General features: G+C 49.7%; 1 long non-coding RNA gene across 1 annotated transcript in view; it reads right to left on the reverse strand.

The window, feature by feature from the left end:
* Positions 1–1,809: 1,809 nt before the first annotated feature.
* The window catches only part of LOC112073987 (uncharacterized), a 38,598-nt gene continuing 25,283 nt past the window's right edge, over positions 1,810–15,124 (reverse strand). The window contains exons 2-3 of the long non-coding RNA XR_002894654.2: positions 2,747–3,000; positions 1,810–1,839 (exon numbers count right to left, since the gene is read on the reverse strand). This is a non-coding gene — a long non-coding RNA (uncharacterized lncRNA). The remainder of the gene's footprint in view (positions 1,840–2,746; positions 3,001–15,124) is intronic.

Genomic DNA, 15,124 nt, shown 5'->3' on the forward strand with positions numbered 1-15,124 from the left:
ACAAACACAGATCAGCCAGGAACACCTGTGGCTTCTGCCCAGCGCACCAGGTCCAACCAAACACACATCAGCCAGGAAAACACACGTGGCTTCTGCCTCGCCCATGGTCACACACACATCGCACGGACCCTTCTGACATCTCCCAGCACAGGTCACCAACACACACAACACACAGATTCAGCCAAGAACACAATTGGTCTGCCCTAGCCACCAGGATCCAACACAAAACAGATCAGGCCAGGAACACTGTGGCTTGCCCACGCCACCAGGTCCAACACAAACACAGATCAGCCCAGGAAACACACTGTGTCTCTCTCCCCAGGGTCCAACACAAACACAGATCAGCCAGGAACACACTGTGGCTCTGCCCTGCCACCAGGTCCAACACAAACACAGATCCAGCCAGGAACACACCTGTGCTGCTGCCCTGCCACCGGTCCCAACACAAACACAGATCAGCAGAACACACTGTTGGCTCTGCCTCAGCCACCAGGTCCAACACCAACACACAATCAAGCCAGGAACCACACTGTGTGCTCTGCCCGCCACCAGTCCAACACAAACACAGATCAGCCAGAACACACTGTGCTCTTGCCCAGCCACCAGGTCCAACAACAAACACAGATCAGCAGGAACACACTGGCTCTGCCCAGCCACCAGGTCCAACACAAACACACCTCTGACATCTGAGTGTGTTTTTGCCCCCCTGTGAGATTGTTCAGGAGTGTGAGGACCTGGTGCAGGGCAACAGTAGCAGTTGGTGGTCCATATCTGTTTTTCTGCTGTAAAGCCAAACTCCTATGGTGTTGACAGGCCACATATAATTACATGAGCAACAGACCGTAGGAATGCTTTACAGCAGATAACAGGATCTGGAACCACCAAGCTAGAGCCAGCAGGCTTAGACCACCAGACCAGCAGGCTACCAGAAGCACGACAGCAGGTAACAGGCAGCCAACCAGCAGCAGGACCAGCTAGGCTAATACCCGAACCAGCAGCTAGACACCAGACCAGCGGGCTAGGCACGCTGACACCAGACCAGCAGGCTATACAGCAGGCAGACCACCAGACCGCAGGCTAGACCACCAGACCAGGCAGGCTATACCAGCCGGCTAACCACCAGACCAGCAGGCTAGACCACCAGACCAGCAGGCTAGACAAGCAGGCTAGACCACCAGACCAGCAGCTAGGCACCAGACCAGCAGGCTAGACCAGAAAAAGGCTAGACACCAGACCAAGAGGCTAGGCCACCAGGCTAGACACGAGACCAGCAGGCTTAGGACCACGAGACCACCAGGCTAGACACCAGACCAGCAGGCTAGACCACAGGCTAGAACCACCAGCCAGCAGCAGACCAGCAGGCTAGCACACCAGACCAGCAGGCTGGCACCAGACCAGCAGCTAGGCACCAGGCTAGACCACGAGACCAGCAGCTTAGGCCACCAGGCCAGACCGGGCTGACCAGAGGCTAGACACTACCAGCAGGCTAGCCACCAGGTGACCACAGACCAGCAGGCTCGCCAGCAGGCTGAGGCCACCAGGCATAACGAAAACCACGCAGACCAGCAGCCAACCAGCAGGCCAGGCCACCAGCCAGGACACCAGGCACAGCCAGCAGGCTAGAAGCGGCGGCAGGCGTAGACCACCAGACCAGCAGGCGAGTACCGCAGCTAAGACAGCAGACGCAGTTTAATAACCATGAATAATTCACTAAAGACATGAATTTGCACTTTCACAGTAGTGTAAACTTGTATAGTACCATTGGCCTGTTGGAGGCATGGTAGTAGGGCTGTGTCATGTGTCCCAACTGCCGGATCTGTCTGTTGCCCACGAAAACACCTAGGGTGAATAAAGCCTGGTTAAATAACACCAGTCTCTCAATGCTATAGGACCTCAGTATTACGCTACTCATGCTATATCACACCAGAACTTCTTATCAGCTCTCAGTATAGGACGCTTACAGTATTAGCTACGTCATGCGATATTACACCCGAACTTCTTAACAGTCTCTCAATGTATAGGACGCTACAGTATTAGCTACGTCATGCTATATTACACCAGAACTTCTTATCAGTCTCTCCTCTAAATTCAAAGGAAGATAGGCAATCAAATAAATACAATGACGTTGCAACGGGATAAGACAACGGGATAAGGCAACAGGATAAGGAAATAGTATAAGGAAATAGGATAAGGAAATGGGATAAGGCAATGGGATAAGGCAATATGATAAGGAAATAGTATAAGGAAATAGGATAAGGAAATAGTATAAGGAAATGGGATAAGGCAATGGGATAAGGCAATATGATAAGGAAATAGTATAAGGCAATGGGATAAGGCAATGGGATAAGGCAATGGGATAAGGCAATGGGATGAGGCAATGGGATGAGGCAATGGGATGAGGCAATGGGATGAGGCAATGGGATGAGGCAATGGGATGAGGCAATGGGATGAGGCAACGGGATAAGGCAACGGGATAAGGCAACGGGATAAGGCAATAGGATAAGGCAATAGGATAAGGCAATAGGATAAGGCAACAGGATAYGMCAATAMGATAAGGCAATGGGATAAGGCAATAGGATAAGGCAACATGATAAGGCAATAGGATAAGGCACTAGTATAAAGCAATAGGATAAGGCAATAGGATAAGGCAATAGGATAAGGAAATAGTATAAGGCTATAGTATAAGGCAATGGGATAAGGCAATAGGATAAGGGAACTGTGAGTGTGATGGGGACTGTGTTTTTACCTGACACTGTGCAGTAAGGGCCAGTGAGTGGTGTGTTCCTGCCGCTACCTTCACTACCTCCTCTCCATTCAGGCTCTTGATACACAGCGGCTGGAGCCTGGGTAGCTGGTCTCCGTGGCCCAGCTGTCCCTCCTGCCCCCGGCCCCAGCTCCACACCTCTGTGTTCAGGGTGGGCAGAGACTCCACTACCTCCTCCTTCCTGGSCACATTGGGCCTGGAGCGTGCGGTCCTCCTGCCGGGGAGCTCAGGGGATGCTGGAAGGTTAAAACAAAAAGGCGTCAAAATGCTATTTGACTAATGAATGGCTTCCTGTATAATGCGTAATATAAATGAGTTAGAATTGAGTTATAGAGAGAGAGGATGCTGGGAAACCCAGCTTTGGACATGCAACATAGTTGATACAGCTAATTCAACACGTTTCTAATCTCAGGGGTCTCTCCTGGTTAAATAAAGGATGAATCACACAATACAATATGAAAGCGCTGTAAACCAGCGCTTAGCAGACAATATGACAGAAACAGAAACTGCAGGAATGCAATTGAAACATCTAAAAACAAGAAGTCTATCAGGGTTGACCCTGGGACTGAACACATCCCTCTGCAACTGGATCCTGGACTTCCTGACGGGCCACCCCCAGGCGGTGAGGGTAGGCAACAACACATCTGCCACGCTGACCCTGAACACTGGCCCCTCAGGGGGGGGGTTGATAGTTGGCAGCAGTTCGCAAAACTGAAAGCACGAACCATTTAACCAAGGCAAGGGGACTGGGAATATGGTTGAATACAAAACAGTCCAGTTATGTCTTCCGTAAGGCAATCAAACAGGCAAAACGTCAGTACAGAGCCAAAGTGGAGCTGCAATTCAACGGCTCAGACACAAGACGTATGTAGCAGGGTCTACAGACAATCACGGATTACAAAGGGAAAACCGGTCGCTGACACCGATGTCTTGCTCCCGGACAAGCTAAACACCTTCTTCGCCCGCTTTGAAGATAACACAGCGCCACAGAAGCAGGCTGCTCCCGAGTACCGTGGGCTCTCGTTCTGCGTGACCGACGTAATACATTTAAGCATGTTAACCCTCGCAAGACCCTCAGAGCATGCGCAGACCAGCTGGCTGGTGTGTTTACGGCCATATTCAATTTCACCCTATCCCAGTCTACTGTCCCCATATGCTTCAAGATGTCCACCATTGTTCCTGTACCCAAGAAAGCAAAGGTAACTGAACTAAATGACTATCGCCCCGTAGCACTCACTTCTGTCATCATGAAGTGCTTTGAGTAAGAGGGAAGTAGACGACACTCACTACCTCCTCTCCTCTCTTCATGGTAGGATGTGGTCACTACCTCCTCTCCTTCTCTCATGGTTAGGTGGCGCACCACCTCTCTCCTCTCTCAATGTAGGTGTGGTCACTACCTTCCTCCTCCCTCTCATGGTAGGTGTGGTCACTACCTCCTCTCCTCTCTCATGGTTAGGTGTGGTCACCACCTCCTCTCCTTCTCTCATGTAGGTGTGGTCACTACCTCCTCTCCTCTTCATGGTAGGTGTGGTCACTACCTCCTCTCCCTTCTCATGGTAGTGTGGTCACCACCTCCTCTCTTCTCTCATGGTAGGTGTGTCACTACCTCCTCTCCTCTCTTCATGGTAGTGTGGTCACTACCTCCTCTCCTCTCTCCATTGGTAGGTGTGGTCACTACCCTCCTCTCCCTCTCATGGTAGGTGTGGTCACTACCTCTCTCCTCTCTCATTGTAGGTTGCGTCACTACCTCCTCTCCTCTCTTCATGGTAGGTGTGTCACTACCTCTTTTCTCCTCTCTCATGGTAGGTTGGTCACCACCTCCTCTCCTCCTCATGGTAGGATGTGGTCACTAGCTCCTCTCCTCTCTCATGGTTAGGTGTGTCACTACCTCCTCTCCTCTCTCATGTAGGTGTGGTCACTACCTCCTCTCTCTCGGTAGGTGTGGTCAACTCCTCCCTCTCATGATAGGATTGTGGTCACTACCTCCTCTCCTCTTCTCATGTTAGGTGTGGTCACTATCTCCTCTCTCATGGTAGTGTGGTCACTTACCTTCCTCTCTTCATGGTAGGTGTGGGTCACTACCTCCTCTCTCTCTCATGGTAGGGTGTTGGTCACTATCTCCTCTCTCATGGTAGGTTGCGTCACTACCTCCTCTGTCATGTAGTGTGGTCACCACCTCCTCTCCTCTCCTCTCTCATTAAGGTTACACCTTTAAGCCGTAGGTCTGCAAAATCAAGCAAATATTACTGAACTCTTGACAAAAGGCATGTGTTGACACTAGGCAGGGTTTTCCATTGACCCAGCTTCATCCGACAAGGAACACTGTAGGTTTTGTGCGAAGTGGACTTATTTTAACACAAGGTTGTTCAATTGAAACAACTTGGCAGGACAACTGGTGCATCTATTTTGCTAACTTTCTAAATTCGACAAAAAAATCCCTGACAAGTTATTGGGAAGCATAGCCACTAGTGTTTTTTGAGTTTATTTTTCCATTAGTGGACATTTCGAATATCATATGTTTAGGCATTTAATTCTGATTGAACGAGCTATGTTGTATCTAACCCGGTGTTTCAGCATTAGATAATGAGTGGAAGTTCCCAAATTTACACCTACTCATGGATACAGGCCTCGGAAATAAAAGAATCCGGCCTGATTAGGAGTCAATCCCCTTTTTTGTAAGATGTTACAGCCGGCTCCAACATTACTGGCACCCCTGACTGGCACGCAACAAAAACAATAATCAACAAATAAATAAACAATATAATTATAGAGAGAACTCAAAATACCAACAGGAGAAATACTGGACTTTATTTTTTTTTATTTTTTATTTTTATTTTCTTTATTTTGTATTGTTTAGGGACTTTATTAAATGTTTCAATGGAAACCACCAAATCCAAAAGAAATATTTAATACAAATAACCTTTCACCAAAAATCATGGTTTCATATTATTGGCACTCCTTCATTTAGTACTAGTGCCACCACTCTGGCAAGGATAACATCATGGACTCTTTTCCTGTAGTGTTTGACAAGGTTAAGGAACCACATTTGGAGGATGGACCAATTCCTCTATGCAGATCCTTCAGGGATCTCACATTCTTGGGTTTGCACTTATCAACTGCCCTCTCCACTCAGCCCACAAGGTTTTTCGAATGGACTTGAGTAACGAGCGACTGCAGATGGCCATGCAGAACATTGATTTGTGTCAACAGAACAAGTATTTGGTCAACCACCTCATGGTGGAAATCTGAGGTATGTTTTGGGTCATTGTCTTGATGGAAAGTCCACCTACAGCCAAGTCCCAGCCTTCTGACAGAGGACACCAGATTATTGTCAGCAAATTGCCTGATACTTGGGAATTCATTTGCCATCAATCTTAACCAGTGCCCCTGAACCTGTCTGGAATTAAAACAGACCCAAAAACATCACTGAACCCCACCACCATATTCACCGTGGGTATAGTGCTCTCCTTGTATGCAGTCTCTGTTTCGACGCCAAAACATGCGGATGCTGTATCTGACCAAACGTTACATTTTGGTCTCATTTGACCAGAGCACCTTCTTCAGTCATAATTTAAATTGAGTTTGGCAACTCAAAGCGCTTTGAGGTCAAGAAAGTGCTTTCTTTCTGGCAACCCTTCCAGAGAGCCTGTGGTTGTGGAGGTGGCGTCTTCTGACAAACCCTTCCAGAGAGCCTGTGTGTTGTGGAAGGTGCGTCTTCTGACAACCCTTCAGAGGAGCCTTGTGGTTTGTGGAGGTGGCCGTCTTCTGACAACCCTTCAGAGGCCTTTGGGTTTGGAGGTGGCGTCTTCTTGACAACCCTTCCAGAGAGCCTGTGCGTTGTGGAGGTGGCCGTCTGCTGACAACCCTTCCAGAGAAGCCTGTGGTTGTGGAGGTGGCGTCTTCTTGACAACCCTTCCAGAGAGCCTGTGGTTGTGAACGGTGGCGTCTTCTGACAACCCTTCCAGAGAGCCTGTGGTTGTGGAGGCTGGCGCGTTCTTCGGCCAACCCTTCCAGAAGAGCCTGTGGTTGTGGAGGTGGCGTCTTCTGGCCAACCCTTCCAGAGAGCCTGTGGTTGTGGAGATGGCGGCTTCTGAAACCCTTCAGAGAGGCCTGTTGGTTGTATAGTGGCGTCTCTCTGGCAACCCTTCCAGAGAGCCTGTGGTTGTGGAGGTGGGCGTCTTCTTGCAACCTTCCCAGAGAGCCTAGTGGTTTGTGGAAAAGTGGGCGTCTTCTGTGGCAACCCTCCAGAGAGCTGTGGTTGTGGACGGTGGGCGTCTTTTGGCACCCTTCCCAGAGAGCCTGTGGTTTGTGGAGGTGGCGGTCTTCTGACAAACCCTTCCAGAAGCCTTGGTTGGGAGGTGGCGTCTTCTGGACAACCCTTCCAGAGAGCCTGTGGTTGTGGCAGGTGGCGTCTTCTGACAACCCTTCCAGAGACTGTGGTGTGGACGGCGAGGTGGCGTCTTCTGGACAACCCTTCCAGAGGAGCCTGTGGTTGTGGAAGCTGGTCGTCTTCTGACAACCCTGTTCCAGAGAGCCTGTGGTTGTGAGGTGGCGTCTTCTGCACCCTCCCAGAGGGCCTGGTGGCTTGTGAGGCTGGCGGTCTTTCTGCAAACCTCCAGAGGGCCTGTGGTTTGGAGGTGGCGTCTCTGCGCAACCCTTTCCAGAAGGGCCTGTGGTTGTGGAGGTTGGCGTCTTCTGACAACCCCTTCCAGAGAGCCTGTGGTTGTGGATGGGTTGGCGTCTTCTGGCAAACCCTTCCAGAGAGCCTGTGGGTTGTGGACAGGTGGCGTCTTCTGACAACCCTCCAGAGAGCCCTTTGGTTGGGAGGTGTCGTCTTCTGACAACCCTGCCAGAGAGCCTGTGTTGGGAGGTGGCGTTTGAAACACCCTTCCAGAGAGCCTGTGGTTGTGGAGGTGGCGTCTTCCCTGACAACCCTTCCAGAGAGCCTGTGTGTGGGAGGTGGCGTCTTCTGACAACCCTTCCAGAGAGCTGTGGTTGGTGAGGTGGCGTCTTCGACAACCCTTCCAGAGAGCCTGTGGTTGTGGAGGTGCGTTCTTCTACCAACCCTTCCAGAGAGCCTGTGGTTGTGGAGTGGCGTCTTCTGGCACCCTCCAGAGAGCCTGTGGTTGTGGAGTGGCGTCTTCTGCAACCCTTCCAGAGAGCTCTTGTATGTGGAGATGGCGTTTCTGACAACCCTTTCCAGAGAGCCTGTGGGTTGTGGAGGTGGCGTCTTCTGGCAACCCTTCCAGAGAGCCTGTGGTTGTTGGAGGTGGCGTCTTCTGGCAACCCTTCAGAGACGCCTGTGGTTGTGGATGTGGCGTCTTCTGCAACCCTTCCAGAGACCTGTGGTTGTGGAGGGTGGCGTCTTCTGGCAACCCTTCCAGAGATGCCTGTCGGTTTGTGGAGATGCGTCTTCTTACAACCCTTCCAGAGAGCCTGGGGTGTGTGGAGGTGGCGTCTTCTGACACCCTTTCCAGAGAGCCTGTGGTTGTGGACGTGGCGTCTTCTGACAACCCTTCCAGAGAGCCTGTGGTTTGTGGAGGTGGCGTCTTCTGAAACCCTGTCCAGATTAGCCTGTGTTTGGAGGTGGCGTCTTCTGGACAACCCTTTCCAGAGAGCCTGTGGTTGTGGAGTGGCGTCTTCTGGCAACCCTTCCAAGGCCTGTGGTTGTGGAGTGCGTCTTTCTTGCAACCCTTCCAGAGGGCCTGTGGTGTGGAGGTTGGCGTCTTCTGACAACCCTTCCAGAGAGGCCTGTGGTTGTTGAGGGTGGCGTTCTTCTGGCAACCCTTCCAGAGAGCCTGTGTTGTGGAGGTGGCGTCTTCTGCAACCTTCCAGAGAGCCTTGTGGTTGTGGAGTGGCGTCTTCTGACAACCCTTCCAGAGAGCCTGTGGTTGTGGAGGTGCGTCTTCGACAACCCTTCCAGAGAGCCTGTGTTTGGAGTTGGCGTCTTTTCTGACAACCCTGCCAGAGAGCCTGTGGTTGTGGAAGTGGCGTCTTCTTGAAACCCTTCCAGAGAGCCTGTGCTTGTGGAGAAGTGGCTCTTCGACCAAACCCTTCCAGAGAGCCTGTGGTTGGGGGTTGGCGTCTTCGACAAACCTTCAGAGAGCCTGTGGTTGTGGACGGTGGCGTCTTCTGGCAAACCCTTCCAGAGAGCCTTGGTTGTGGAGGTGGACGTCTTCTGACAACCCTTCCAGGAGAGCCTGTGGTTGTGATGTGGCGTTTCTGACAACCCTTTCCAGAGAGCCTGTGGTTGTTGAGGTGCGTCTTCTGGCAACCCTTTCCAGAGGGCCTGTGGGGTGTGGAGGTGCGTCTTTCTGGCAACCCTTCCAGAGGGGCCTTGTGTTTGGGAGGTGGCGTGTCTTCTGACAACCCTTCAGAGAGCCTGTGGTTGTGGAGATGGGTCTTCTTGGCAACCTTCCAGATAGCCTTGTGGTTGTGAGTGGCGTCTTCTGACAACCCTTCCAGAGAGCTGTTGGTGTGGAGTGCGTCTTCTGACAACCCCTTCCAGAGAGCCTGTGGTTGTGGACGGTGGCGTGTCTTCTGACAACCCTTCCAGAGAGCCTGTGGTGTGGACGGTGGCGTCTTCTGACAACCCTTCCAGAGAGCCTGTGGTTGTGGAGGTGCGCTTCTGACAACCCTTCCAGAGAAGCTGTGTTGTGGACGCTGGCGTCTTCTGGCAACCCATTCCAGAGACCTGTGGTTGTGGACGGTGGCTCTTCTGGACACCCTTCCCAGAGAGCCTTGTGGTTTGGAGTTGGCGTCTTCTGGCAAAAAACCCTCCAGAGGCCTGCTGCGTTGTGGAAGGTGGCGTCTTCTGGCAAAACCCTTCCAGAGAAGCTGTGGTTGTGGACGTGGCGTCTTCTGGCAAAACCGTCCAAGAGCCTGTGCGTTGTTGGACGGTTGGCTCTTCTGGCAAACCCTTCCAGAGAGCCCTGTGGTTGTGGAGGTGCGTCTGTACTGGCAACCCTTCCAGAGAGCCTGTGGTTTGCTGACGGTGGCGTCTTCTGACAAACCCTTCCAGAAGCTGTGGTTGTGGAGGTGGCGTCTTTCTGACCAACCCTTCCAGCAGAGCCTGTGGTTTGTGAAGGTGGCGTCTTCTGACAACCCTTCCAGAGAGCCTGTGGTTGTGGAGTGTTCGTCTTCTGACAAAACCCTTCCAAGAGAGCTGTGGTTGTGGAGTGGCGTCTTCTGGCAACCCTTCCAAGGGCCTGTGGTTGTTTGGAGTGGCGTCTTCTGCAACCCTTCCAGAGGGCTGTGGTGTGGACGTGCGTCTTTGACAACCCTTCCAGGAGAGCTGTGGTTGTGGGAGGTGGCGTCTTCTTGGCAACCCTTCCAGAGGGCTGTGGTTGTGGAGGTGGCTCTTCTTGGGCAACCCCTTCCAGAGAGCCTTGTGGTTGTGGAGGTGCGTCTTTTCTGGCAAACCCTTCCAGGAGCCTGTGGATGTGGAGGTTGGCGTCTTCTGCAACCTTCCAGAAAGCCTGTGGATGTGAGGATGCGTCTGATTGGTGCTTTTTTGAACCTGTTGACCCCAGACGACACCAAGGCCTGCAATTCTTTCACGGCGTTCTTGGGGATGTTGTTTCTTCCTCACGAATCCTCCTCCCCTATCCTGGGGGACAAAATGCAATTGCGTCCTTCTACCCGTGAGGTTTCAACTGTTCATATTTTGAATGTTTTAATAATTGCCTGACAGTTGCTCAGTGTATATTCAATCGTTTTTGGATCTTCTGTAGCCATTACCCAGATTTATTGAAGGTCTACGCCCCATCTGTCTTTTATGATCTGCCAGTATTATTTTATTTTATCCACCTTTATAACCAGGTATATTATATATATATATATATATATATATATATATATATAATATATATATTATATATATATATATAACCCCCCTTAAACCCCCTTTTTATTTATTTTTTTTTTTTTTCCCCCCAGGGTAAGGGCCAAAGGGTTGAGAACAAGTTCTCATACAACTGCCGACCTGCCAAGATAAAGCAAAGCTGTGACACAAATAAACACAACATACAAGTCAATAACACAATTAGAAAAGGTCTATATACAATGTGTGCAAATGACGTAGGAAAGGGAGGTAAGCAATAAATAGGCATAGTGGCCGAAAATAATTTACAAATATAGCAATTAAACACTGGAGTGATAGATGTGCCAGAAGATGAGTGTCAAGTTAGACGATTACGGGTGCAAAAGGGAGCAAAAGAAATAACAGTATGGGGATGAGGTTAGTTGGATGGGCTATTTACCAATTGGGCTGGTTACAGGTGCATGATCTGTGAGCTGCTCTGACAGCCTGATACTTAAAGTTAGTGAGGAGATATGAGTCTCCAGCTTCTCAGTGATTTTTGCAGTTCGTTCCAGTCATCTGGCAGCAGAGAACTGGAAGGAAAAGGCGGCCGAAGGAGGAATTGGCTTTGGGTGGGACCAGTGAGATATACCTGCTTGGAGATAGCAGGCTTTACCTAGCAAAAGACTATAGATGTCCTGGAGCCAGTGGCTTTGGCCGACAAAATATTGAATGAGGGCCAAGCCAACGAGAGCGTCAGGTCACAGTGCGTGGTAGTGTATGGCGCTTTGGTGACAAACGGATGGCACTGTGATAGACTGCATCCATTTGTTGAGTAGAGTGTTGGGAGGCTATTTTGTAAATGACATCGCCGAAGTCGAGGATCGGTAGTAGGATAGTCAGTTTTTTACGAGGCGTATGTTTGGCAGCATGAGTGAAGGAGGCTTTGTGCGAAAATAGCGGGAAAGCCAATTCTAGATTTAATTTTGGATTGGAGATGCTAAATTGGATCTGGAAGGGACTTTATGAGCTTTATACTTATATAACTTTTGGCAGTTTGTGCAACGGGATGCAAATTTCTGTTTGAAAAAAGCTAGCCTTAGCTTTCCTAAACTGCCTGTTGTAATTTTTAACTTTGTTTCCTAACTCCCTGAAAAGTGCATATCGCAAGGGGCTATTCGATTGCTATTTGCAGTACTCCACAGGATGTTTGTGCTGGTCAAGGGCCAGTCGGGTCTGGAGAGAACCAGCCTTCTTTTGTTTTCTTCATGGGTTGGACGGACCAAAGGCATATTGCATGCGTGTTACCTCATTTTTAACCCTAGTGAAAACAGGAATGACTGTAATGCTCAATATAGCTTTCCCTCAAGACTTAGATCACTTAAATAAGTTGGAAGGTCAATTTCCTGGTTTAATTTTGGTAGATGTTATTTACAATTCATCATAATTTGGATACTGATTTGGGGAACATTTTGTTGGGGTCCCATTGAAAGCATAATAAAATTTTAGTATTTCTATGTGTTGTATTTTAAGTTTCATTGACTAATTTTATTGTTTATATTTACATTTACATTTTAAGTCATTAGCAGACCTCTCTATCCTGAGCGACTTACATTAGAGGTGCATTACATTTTATTACATTTGTTTTTACATACTGAGACAAGGATATCCCTCCGGCCAAAACCCTCCCTACCGGCCAAACCCCTCTCGTAACCCGGACGACGTATGCCAATTGTGCGTCGCCCCACGGAATCTCCCGGTTGCGGCGGCTGCTGCGAACAGAGCCTGGGCGCGAAACTCAGAGACTCTGGTGGCGCAGCTAGCACTGCGATGCATGCCCTAGACCACTGCGCCACCCGGAGATATTTGTATTATTATTGTTTGGCGTTGCCATCAGGCGTGCTAGTAGTTTTGGAGGCCCGCTGTATGTACATATACAGTACCAGTCCAATGTTTTGGACACTATATGATTCCACATGTGTTATTTCATAGTTTTTGAGTCTTCACTATTATTCTACACTATTAGAAAAACAGTTTAAAAAAAAAAAAAAATTTTAAAGCTTGACATGAGTAGGTATTCCAACTATGATGATACTGTATATATAAAATGTATTATTGGATGTATAGGACATTATGACAGTATGTGTGTATAGAATATGTTACATAACTGTAAATACGTAGTTGTTAGAATAGTATATATGGAGCTATAGTTGAATAGGATGGTGTATTGACTAGAATACAGCAAAACATGTTTAAAATGAGTAATTACAGTATTGTAAACATTATTTAAAGTGGCAGGATTCCATGTCTATTGTATAGAGGGCAGCAGCCTCTAAAGGTGCAGGGTGGAGTGAACATTATTAAGTGACCAGCTTTGATTCCATGTCTGATGGTATAAGGGCAGCAGCTCTAAAGTTGCGGTTTTAGTAACATTATTAAAAGTGACCAGTGATTCCATGTTCTATGTATTAGAGGGCAGCACCTCTAAGGTGCAGGGTGGAGTAACATTATTAAAGTGACCAGTGCATTCCATGTCTATGTATAGAGCGGCAGCAAGTCTCTAAGTGCAGGTGGAGTAATATTATTAAAGTGGCCAGTGATTCCATGTCTATTATAGGACGGGCAGCAGCCTCTAAGGTTGAGGTGGAGTAACATTATTAAAGTGGCCATATTCCATGTCTATGTATAGGAGGGCAGCAGCCTCTAAGGTGAGGGGTGGAGTAACATTATTAAAGTGGCCGTGATTCCATGTCTATGTAAAGAGGGCAGCAGCTCTAAGGTGGTCAGGGGTGGAGTAACCCGGGTGGTAGCCGGCTAGTGGACCAGTGAATAAGTTCAGCCTGGGTACTGGGTGGAGGCCGGCTAATGATGTCTATGTAACAGTTTCTGATGGCCTTGAGATAGAAGCCGTTTTTTTTCCAAGTCCGCTCGGTCTCAGCTTTGGATGCACCTGTACTGACTCGCCTTCTGGATGGTTGCGGGTTGAACAGGCCATGGCGTGGGTTCTTGATATCTTCTTCCTTCCTGTTGACATCGGCTGGCTGCTTAGTTGTCCTGGGGGCAGGTAGTTGCCCCGTGATGCCGATTTGCAGGACTAACCACCTCTGGGAGAAGCCCTGTGGTTTGCGGGCGGTGCAGTTGCCGTACCCAGGGCGGTGATACAGCCCGACAGGATGCTCTCAATGGTGCATCTGTAAATGTGTGTGAGGGTTTTAGGCTGACAAGGCCACATTTATTTCAGCCTCCTGAGGTTGAAGAGGCACTGTTGGCGTCTTCTTCACCACGCTGTCTGTGTGGGTGGACCATTTTCAGTTTTTTGTTCAGTATTGTACGCGAGGAACTTGAAGCTTTTCACCTTCTTCATTGTCGCGTCCCGTCGATGTGGATAGGGGCGTCCTCCCTCTGCTTTTCCTGTAGTCCACGATCAGCTCCTTTGTTTTGTTGAGGGAGGAGACTTTATTTTTCTTGGCACCACTCCGCAGTGAGAGGTTGTTTTCCTGACAACCACACTCCGAATGCCCTAGGTTGTCTCGTTCATTGTGTTTAATCGAGCATTGGAGTCGTGCTGGCCACGGCAGTCATGGTGTTGAACAGGGAGTACAAGAGGGGGCTGAGCACGCACCCTTGTGGCGCCCCTGTGTTGAGGCATCAGCGTGGTGCGAGGTGTTGTTTCTTACCTTCCAACCAACCTGGGGCGGCCCGTCAGGAGGTCCCAGTACCCAGTGCCACAGGCGGGTACAGACCAGGTTAACCGAAGCTTAATGATGATCTTGGAGGGTATTTACGGTGTTGAAGGCTGTTCTTAGGTCAATGAACAGCATTCTTTCCTCTTGTCCAGGTTGAGATGTGTCAGTGAGATGGCGCATTTATCGTCTGTGGAAACTTTGTCGACGAACGCGGGCATCAGAAAGGTGCCAACGGAGGAGTAGGGCAGGGTGGGGCAAAACTTTTTAGCATCGAGGGGCCACATTGGGATTTTTGAAATTCAACGGTGAGGACGCATTTTTTGGGTGACCATTTGTTTGTTAATACAATTGCGGTGGGCCTCCCGAGTGGCACTGTTTGAGGCGTCACTACAGACCCGGCTTTCGATCCCATGCTGTGTCCACAACTGGCCGTGATTGGGAGACCCATGAGGCTGCGCACAATTGCTCAGCGTCGTCCAGGTTAGAGAGGGTTTGTTGGCCGAGATTTTCTTGTCCATCGCGCTCTAGCGACTCCTGTGACGGGCCGGGGCATGTACGCTGACACGGTCGCCAGGTGTTCAGTTTTCTTCCGACCATTGGTGTGGCTGGCTTCCGGGTTAAGCTGGCATTGTGTCAAGAAGCAGTGCGGTTTGGCTGGTCGTGTCGGAGGACGCACGGCTCTCGACCTTTGTCTCTACCGAGTCCGTACGGGAGTTGCAGTGATGGACAAACTGTAACTACCAATGGATACCACAAAATTGGGGAAAAAAGAGGTAAAATGTCTCGTTTGCTGGATTGAAGGCCCGGGGGCCGGTTATGGCGTGGGTCTAGGGTGTCAGGTAAGGTAGAGGTGATATGATCCTTGACTAGTCT

The sequence above is a fragment of the Salvelinus sp. IW2-2015 genome, unplaced genomic scaffold, assembly GCF_002910315.2.
Source record: "Salvelinus sp. IW2-2015 unplaced genomic scaffold, ASM291031v2 Un_scaffold2450, whole genome shotgun sequence".
In the NCBI taxonomy this organism is placed as follows: Eukaryota; Metazoa; Chordata; class Actinopteri; order Salmoniformes; family Salmonidae; genus Salvelinus; species Salvelinus sp. IW2-2015.